Below are 10,000 nucleotides of genomic sequence, written 5' to 3' on the forward strand. Positions count from 1 at the left end.
CTTAGAATATTTTTGAAGCAGTACAAATCAGTAACCAGCGACACTTAGAATATTTTTGGAAGCAGTACAAATCAGTAACCAGCGACACTTAGAATATTTTTGAAGCAGTACAAATCAGTAACCAGAGACACTTAGAATATTTTTGAAGCAGTACAAATCAGTAACCAGCGACACTTAGAATATTTTTGAAGCAGTACAAATCAGTAACCACTGACACTTAGAATATTTTTGAAGCAGTACAAATCAGTAACCAGCTGACACTTAGAATATTTTTGAAGCAGTACAAATCAGTAACCAGCGACACTTAGAATATTTTTGGAGCAGTACAAATCAGTAACCAGCGACACTTAGAATATTTTTGAAGCAGTACAAATCAGTAACCGGCGACACTTAGAATATTTTTGAAGCAGTACAAATCAGTAACCAGCGACACTTAGAATATTTTTGAAGCAGTACAAATCAGTAACCACGACACTTAGAATATTTTTGAAGCAGTACAAATCAGTAACCAGCTGACACTTAGAATATTTTTGAGCAGTACAAATCAGTAACCACGACACTTAGAATATTTTTGATCAGTACAAATCAGTAACCAGCGACACTTAGAATATTTTTGAAGCAGTACAAATCAGTAACCACTGACACTTAGAATATTTTTGAAGCAGTACAAATCAGTAACCAGCTGACACTTAGAATATTTTTGAAGCAGTACAAATCAGTAACCAGCGACACTTAGAATATTTTTGGAGCAGTACAAATCAGTAACCAGCCACTTAGAATATTTTTGAGCAGTACAAATCAGTAACCAGCGACACTTAGAATATTTTTGAAGCAGTACAAATCAGTAACCAGCGACACTTAGAATATTTTTGAAGCAGTACAAATCAGTAACCAGCGACACTTAGAATATTTTTGAAGCAGTACAAATCAGTAACCAGCGACACTTAGAATATTTTTGAGCAGTACAAATCAGTAACCAGCTGACACTTAGAATATTTTTGAAGCAGTACAAATCAGTAACCAGCGACACTTAGAATATTTTTGAAGCAGTACAAATCAGTAACCACTGACACTTAGAATATTTTTGAAGCAGTACAAATCAGTAACCAGCGACACTTAGAATATTTTTGAAGCAGTACAAATCAGTAACCAGCGACACTTAGAATATTTTTGGAGCAGTACAAATCAGTAACCAGCGACACTTAGAATATTTTTGAAGCAGTACAAATCAGTAACCAGCTGACACTTAGAATATTTTTGAAGCAGTACAAATCAGTAACCAGCGACACTTAGAATATTTTTGAAGCAGTACAAATCAGTAACCAGCGACACTTAGAATATTTTTGGAGCAGTACAAATCAGTAACCAGCGACACTTAGAATATTTTTGAAGCAGTACAAATCAGTAACCAGCCCCACTTAGAATATTTTTGAGCAGTACAAATCAGTAACCAGCGACACTTAGAATATTTTTGAAGCAGTACAAATCAGTAACCACTGACACTTAGAATATTTTTGAAGCAGTACAAATCAGTAACCAGCGACACTTAGAATATTGTTGAAGCAGTACAAATCAGTAACCACTGACACTTAGAATATTTTTGAAGCAGTACAAATCAGTAACCAGCGACACTTAGAATATTTTTGAAGCAGTACAAATCAGTAACCAGCTGACACTTAGAATATTTTTGAGCAGTACAAATCAGTAACCGCTGACACTTAGAATATTTTTGAAGCAGTACAAATCAGTAACCAGCTGACACTTAGAATATTTTTGGAGCAGTACAAATCAGTAACCAGCCACACTTAGAATATTTTTGAGCAGTACAAATCAGTAACCAGCGACACTTAGAATATTTTTGAAGCAGTACAAATCAGTAACCACTGACACTTAGAATATTTTTTGAAGCAGTACAAATCAGTAACCAGCGACACTTAGAATATTTTTGAGCAGTACAAATCAGTAACCAGCGACACTTAGAATATTTTTGGAGCAGTACAAATCAGTAACCAGCGACACTTAGAATATTTTTGAAGCAGTACAAATCAGTAACCAGCGACACTTAGAATATTTTTGGAGCAGTACAAATCAGTAACCAGCGACACTTAGAATATTTTTGAAGCAGTACAAATCAGTAACCAGCGACACTTAGAATATTTTTGAGCAGTACAAATCAGTAACCAGCGACACTTAGAATATTTTTGAAGCAGTACAAATCAGTAACCAGCGACACTTAGAATATTTTTGAAGCAGTACAAATCAGTAACCACTGACACTTAGAATATTTTTGAAGCAGTACAAATCAGTAACCAGCTGACACTTAGAATATTTTTGAAGCAGTACAAATCAGTAACCAGCGACACTTAGAATATTTTTTGGAGCAGTACAAATCAGTAACCAGCTGACACTTAGAATATTTTTGAAGCAGTACAAATCAGTAACCAGCGACACTTAGAATATTTTTGGAGCAGTACAAATCAGTAACCAGACACTTAGAATATTTTTGAGCAGTACAAATCAGTAACCAGCGACACTTAGAATATTTTTGAAGCAGTACAAATCAGTAACCACTGACACTTAGAATATTTTTGAAGCAGTACAAATCAGTAACCAGCGACACTTAGAATATTTTTGAAGCAGTACAAATCAGTAACCACTGACACTTAGAATATTTTTGAAGCAGTACAAATCAGTAACAGCGACACTTAGAATATTTTTGAAGCAGTACAAATCAGTAACCAGCGACACTTAGAATATTTTTGGAGCAGTACAAATCAGTAACCAGCGACACTTAGAATATTTTTGACGCAGTACAAATCAGTAACCACGACACTTAGAATATTTTTGAAGCAGTACAAATCAGTAACCAGCGACACTTAGAATATTTTTGATGCAGTACAAATCAGTAACCCGCTGACACTTAGAATATTTTTGAAGCAGTACAAATCAGTAACAGCGACACTTAGAATATTTTTGGAGCATTACAAATCAGTAACCAGAGACACTTAGAATATTTTTGGAGCAGTACAAATCAGTAACCACTGACACTTAGAATATTTTTGAGTCAGTACAAATCAGTAACCAGCGGACACTTAGAATATTTTTCAGTCCGTACAAATCAGTAACCAGCGACACTTAGAATATTTTTGAGTCAGTACAAATCAGTAACCAGTGACACTTAGAATATTTTTGGAGCAGTACAAATCAGTAACCAGCGACACTTAGAATATTTTTGAAGCAGTACAAATCAGTAACCAAGTGCATTTTTGAATTGGTTACTGATTTCTCCGTTGAAGTTGGGGCTGCGGTTGGCTTCAGTTAGTGGTGGGGGCTTAATTTTCGCCGAGGGGAGCGTGTCCGGTAGTGTCTCCGAGGAAGTGGTACCTATTGAAGGGGGTGTTTCTGAATTTGGGCCCTTTTTGAGTGGCATTGCCGGATGGGTTTTGTGTTGAAGGCTTCCAAATCGGGTAGCTCAGCCGGATTTGACCCGGCGGTTCTACCGACTGTCACGCCTTCGAGGGGGGACTGTTGTCTAAGTTCAGGCCGGATTTGGTGAATTTCCTAAGTCGGGAAGTGGTCCCAACGGGTTTGGGAGTGAACCTAACTGCTCATACCAACTTTGAGGCTTTGGGGCCGGGTAGCACAGTCGGATTTGACCCGGCGGTTCTGCCGAATGCCTGGCCTTCGAGGGGGGCCTGCCCTCTGAGTTCAGGCCGAATTTGGTGATTTCCTAAGTCGGGAAGTGGTCCAAACGGGGATGGGAGTGAACCTGACAGCTCATACCGACTTTGGGGCTTCCAAGCCGGGTAGCTCAACCGGATTTGATCCAGCGGTTCTAGCGACTGCCACGGCTTCGAGGGGGGACTGTTGTCTAAGTTCAGGCCGAATTTGGTGAATTTCCCGAGTCGGGAAGTGGTCCAAAGGGGGATGGGAGTGAACCTGACAGCTCTTACCGACATTGAGGCTCGGGGCCGGGTAGCTCAGTCGGATTTGACCCGGCGATTCTGCCGACTTCCACGCCTTCGAGCGGGGACTCTCCTCTAAGTTCAGGCCGAATTTGGTGAATTTCCTAAGTCGGGCAGTGGTCCAAACGGGGATGGGAGTGAACCTAACTGCTCATACCAACTTTGAGGCTTTGGGGCCGGGTAGCACAGTCGGATTTGACCCGGCGGTTCTGCCGAATGCCTGGCCTTCGAGGGGGGCCTGCCCTCTGAGTTCAGGCCGAATTTGGTGAATTTCCTAAGTCGGGAAGTGGTCCAAACGGGGATGGGAGTGAACCTGACAGCTCATACCGCCTTTGGGGCTTCCACGCCGGGTAGCTCAACCGGATTTGATCCGGCGGTTCTAGCGACTGCCACGGCTTCGAGGGGGGACTGTTGTCTAAGTTCAGGCCGAATTTGGAGAATTTCCCGAGTCGGGAAGTGGTCCAAACGGGGATGGGAGTGAACCTGACAGCTCTTACCGACATTGAGGCTTCGGGGCCGGGTAGCTCAGTCGGATTTGACCCGGCGATTCTGCCGACTTCCACGCCTTCGAGCGGGGACTCTCCTCTAAGTTCAGGCCGAATTTGGTGAATTTCCTAAGTCGGGAAGTGGTCCAAACGGGGATGGGAGTGAACCTAACTGCTCATACCAACTTTGAGGCTTTGGGGCCGGGTAGCACAGTCGGATTTGACCCGGCGGTTCTGCCGAATGCCTGGCCTTCGAGGGGGGCCTGCCCTCTGAGTTCAGGCCGAATTTGGTGATTTTCCTAAGTCGGGAAGTGGTCCAAACGGGGATGGGAGTGAACCTGACAGCTCATACCGACTTTGGGGCTTCCAAGCCGGGTAGCTCAACCGGATTTGATCCGGCGGTTCTAGCGACTGCCACGGCTTCGAGGGGGGACTGTTGTCTAAGTTCAGGCCGAATTTGGTGAATTTCCCGAGTCGGGAGTTGGTCCAAACGGGGATGGGAGTGAACCTGACAGCTCTTACCGACATTGAGGCTTCGGGGCCGGGTAGCTCAGACGGATTTGACCCGGCGATTCTGCCGACTTCCACGCCTTCGAGCGGGGACTCTCCTCTAAGTTCAGGGCCGAATTTGGTGAATTTCCTAAGTCGGGAAGTGGTCCAAACGGGGATGGGAGTGAACCTGACAGCTCTTCCGACTTTGGGGCTTCCAAGCCGGGTAGCTCAACCGGAATTGATCCGGCGGTTCTAGCGACTGTCACGCCTTCGAGGGGGGACTGTTGTATAAGTTCAGGCCGAATATGGTGAATTTCCCGAGTCGGGAAGTGGTCCAAACGGGGATGGGAGTGAACCTGACAGCTCTTACCGACTTTGGGGCTTCCAAGCCGGGTAGCTCACCCGGATTTGATCCGGCGGTTCTGCCGACTGTCACGCCTTCGAGGGGGGACTGTTGTATAAGTTCAGGCCGAATTTGGTGAATTTCCCGAGTCGGGAAGTGGTCCAAACGGGGATGGGAGTGAACCTGACAGCTCTTACCGACTTTGAGGCTTCGGGGCCGGGTAGCTCAGCCGGATTTGATCCGGCGGTTCTGCCGACTGTCACGCCTTCGAGGGGGGACTGTCCTCTGAGTTCAGGCCGAATTTGGTGAATTTCCCGAGTCGGGAAGTGGTCCAAACGGGGATGGGAGTGAACCTGACAGCTCATACCGACTTTGAGGCTTCCAAGCCGGGTAGCTCAGCCGGATTTGACCCGGCGATTCTGCCGACTTCCACGCCTTCGAGGGGGGACTGCCCTCTGAGTTCAGGCCGAATTTGGTGCATTTCCCGAGTCGGGAAGTGGTCTCTGTCACAACGGGGGCAAGTGTCTGAAGAGGTAAAGTGAGTAACCAGCACAGCTTAGGGAAGGGTTCCAAAGTTCTCAACAATGTGAATTCGGTTACCAGGAAAGCTTAGGAAAGCTGCCTGACTGTCCCAAACGAATGAACTGCAAAACTTAGGGAACATGCCCGAAGATGCTTAAAAGTGTGAAATCAGTAAGCAGGAAAGCATAGGAAAGAGCCTGAAAGTGCTAAATGAGTAACATGAAAAACGTAGAAAAATGCCCGAAAATGTTTAAAAGTGTGAACTCAGTAACCAGCAAAACTTAGTAAAACGTTGGAAAAGCAGAAATGAGTAACCAGAAAAACTTAGAAAAAGTTTGAAAATGAGAAATGAGTAACCAGAAAAACTTAGAAAAATGTTTGAAAATGAGAAATGAGTAACCAAGAAAACTTAGAAAAATGCCCAAAAAGAAGAAATCAGTAACCAGAAAAACTTAGAAAAATGTTTGAAAATGAGAAATGAGTAACCAGAAAAACTTAGAAAAATGTTTGAAAATGAGAAATGAGTAACCACGAAAACTTAGAAAAATGCCCAAAAAGAAGAAATCAGTAACCAGAAAAACTTAGAAAAATGTTTGAAAATGAGAAATGAGTAACCAAGAAAACTTAGAAAAATGTTTGAAAATGAGAAATGAGTAACCAAGAAACACTTAGAAAAATGCCCAAAAAGAAGAAATCAGTAACCAGAAAAACTTAGAAAAATGTTTGAAAATGAGAAATGAGTAACCAAGAAAACTTAGAAAAATGCCCAAAAAGAAGAAATCAGTAACCAGAAAATCTTAGAAAAATGTTTGAAAATGAGAAATGAGTAACCAGAAAAACTTAGAAAAATGATTGTAAATGAGAAATGAGTAACCAAGAAAACTTAGAAAAATGCCCAAAAAGAAGAAATCAGTAACCAGAAAAACTTAGAAAAATGTATGAAAATGAGAAATGAGTAACCAAGAAAACTTAGAAAAATGCCCGAAAAGAAGAAATCTGTAACCAGAAAAACTTAGAAAAAATTTTCGGCCAAGTGTGAAAAATATTCTAAGTGTCAGCGGAGGAAAATGCCGAAGCATCGGGAAAGATTCAAAAACTCATGCCGAACATGAGTTCCGAAGTGCCGGAGGAACTGGGCGAATTGAGCCCGGCGGTTGGCCAGATGTCGTTTTGAGTCTGCAGCCCGAAAACTTTAACTTTGTCTGCCGCGGAAGTCTGGACCGGGAAAAATCCAAACGGTTTTGCCGGGTTCGAGTTCCAGAGCGAAGCAGTCGAATTTGAAATTCAGACCCATTCAGTGCCACTTGACATTGTGACACAGTGAGGTTGGCGGGGTACCCGGAGATTTCTGGGAACACGATTTTTAGAACAAAATGGCGGCGCGGGACCACTTTGAAAGGCATCCGAAAAACGGTTCCGCGGGCAGAGCACTTGAATGACAGGCCTGTGTGCATGCCCAAGAGCTCTCGGAAGTCTAATTTTTGACACTTTGTCAAATTTTCGACAGACTTACCCAACTCTTGCTGCCTGTTCTAAGAATCAGTCAGAGGCCTGTGCGGCGGTCTCTTGACACTTTGGAGGGCGGGCAAACCCCACGTTGACTCCGGCCGTCCCTCCAAAAGGCACTTGCTATTGGGGGAAAGGATTGCAAGTAGCCTGGTTCCCGTGGGAGCGGCCAGGAAGGGTGCAGGCTGGCCCTTGCCTGAGCATTCCCAAAACCCTCTTCCGCTGAGAGCAGACCTCGCACGCCGCACTACCGGCTCTGGGAGTGGTTGGCCGCTATTGTACATAGTCCGGTCCTTCCTCTGCCACCCGGCAAGTGCGATGGCTCTGCCGCCCTGCGGTGCTCGTCACCCAGGTTTGGGGAACACGATACTTAGAACATGTTGGCGGCTCGGGACCTGCAGGCGAAAGGGGCCCCGTGGTGCTGAGCACATCGACCTCGGGTCTCAGTGCAAGCCGGAGAGTTCGCGGAAGTCTTAAAAGATTTTGACATCTGCTCAATTCTTTGACAGGCTTGCCTGACTCTTCCGTCCGTTCTAAGAATCAGTCGGAGGCCGGGGCGGGGACGGTCTCTTGACACACGGAGGGTTGGCTTCCCTCCTCAGGTGTTTGTGTCGAAAATGAAGGCGAGAGATGCAAGCGTCCTGGTTACCCTGGGTGCTGCCAGCAAGGGTGCAGGCTGACCCTTGCCTGAGCACTCCCAAAAGCCTCTTAAGCTGAGAGCAGGCGCCGCACTACCGGCTCTGGGAGTCGTTGGCCGCTATTGTACATAGTCCGGTCCTTCCTCTGCCACCCGGCAAGTGCGATGGCTCTGCCTCCCTGCGGTGCTCGTCACCAGGTTTGGGGAACACGATACTTAGACATGTTGGCGGCTCGGGACCTGCAGGCGAAGGGGGCCCCGTGGTGCTGAGCACATCGACCTCGCGTCTCAGTGCAAGCCGGAGAGTTCGCGGAAGTCTTAACAGGCTTGCCTGACTCTTTCCGTCCGTTCTAAGAATCAGTCGGAGGCCGGGGCGGGGACGGTCTCTTGACACACGGAGGGTTGGCTTCCCTCCTCAGGCGTTTGTGTCGAAAATGAAGGCGAGAGATGCAAGCGTCCTGGTTCCCCTGGGTGCTGCCAGCAAGGGTGCAGGCTGACCCTTGCCTGAGCACTCCCAAAAGCCTCTTAGGCTGAGAGCAGGCGCCGCACTACCGGCTCTGGGAGTCGTTGGCCGCTATTGTACATAGTCCGGTCCTTCCTCTGCCACCCGGCAAGTGCGATGGCTCTGCCTCCCTGCGGTGCCCGTCACCCAGGTTTGGAGAACACGATACTTAGAACATGTTGGCGGCTCGGGACCTGCAGGCGAAAGGGGCCCCGTGGTGCTGAGCACATCGACCTCGCGTCTCAGTGCAAGCCGGAGAGTTCGCGGAAGTCTTAACAGGCTTGCCTGACTCTTTCCGTCCGTTCTAAGAATCAGTCGGAGGCCGGGGCGGGGACGGTCTCTTGACACACGGAGGGTTGGCTTCCCTCCTCAGGCGTTTGTGTCGAAAATGAAGGCGAGAGATGCAAGCGTCCTGGTTCCCCTGGGTGCTGCCAGCAAGGGTGCAGGCTGACCCTTGCCTGAGCACTCCCAGAAGCCTCTTAGGCTGAGAGCAGACGCCGCACTACCGGCTCTGGGAGTCGTTGGCCGCTAATGTACATAGTCCGGTCCTTCCTCTGCCACCCGGCAAGTGCGATGGCTCTGCCTCCCTGCGGTGCCCGTCACCCAGGTTTGGAGAACACGATACTAAGAACATGTTGGCGGCTCGGGACCTGCAGGCGAAAAGGGCCCCGTGGTGCTTAGCAAATCGACCTCGCGTCTCAGTGCAAGCCGGAGAGTTCGCGGAGTCTAAAGCTTTTGACATTCGCTCAAAGCTTTGACAGGCTTGCCCGACTCTTTCCGTCCGTTCTAAGAATCAGTCAGAGGCTGGTGGGGAGGTCTCTTGACGCAACGGGGAGGGGTGGCGTCCCTCCTCAGGCGCTTGTGTCGAAAATGAAGGCGAGAGATGCAAGCGTCTGGTTCCCCTGGGTGCTGCCAGCAAGGGTGCAGGCTGACCCTTGCTGAGCACTCCCAGAAGCCTCTTAGGCTGAGAGCAGACGCCGCACAACCGGCTCTGGGAGTCGTTGGCCGCTATTGTACATAGTCCGGTCCTTCCTCTGCCACCGGCAAGTGCGATGGCTCTGCCTCCCTGCGGTGCCGTCACCCAGGATTGGAGAACACGATACTAAGAACATGTTGGCGGCTCGGGACCTGCAGGCGAAAGGGGCCCCGTGGTGCTTAGCACATCGACCTCGCGTCTCAGTGCAAGCCGGAGAGTTCGCGGAAGTCTAAAGCTTTTGACATTCGCTCAAAGCTTTGACAGGCTTGCCCGACTCTTTCCGTCCGTTCTAAGAATCAGTCAGAGGCCGGTGGGGAGGTCTCTTGACGCAAAGGGGAGGGGTGGCGTCCCTCCTCAGGCGCTTGTGTCGAAAAATGAAGGCGAGAGACGCGAGCGGCCTGGTTGCTTTGGGTGCTGCCAGGAAGGATGTGGTCTGACCCTTGCCTGAGCACATACAAAAGCATGTGATGTTGAGAGCAGACCTCGAGCCCCGCACAACCGGCTCTGGGAGTCGTTGGCCGCTATTGTACATAGTCCGGTCCTTCCTCTGCCACCCGGCAAGTGCGATGGCT

This window comes from Hemiscyllium ocellatum (genome assembly GCF_020745735.1).
Source record: "Hemiscyllium ocellatum isolate sHemOce1 chromosome 15 unlocalized genomic scaffold, sHemOce1.pat.X.cur. SUPER_15_unloc_19, whole genome shotgun sequence".
Classification (NCBI taxonomy): Eukaryota; Metazoa; Chordata; class Chondrichthyes; order Orectolobiformes; family Hemiscylliidae; genus Hemiscyllium; species Hemiscyllium ocellatum.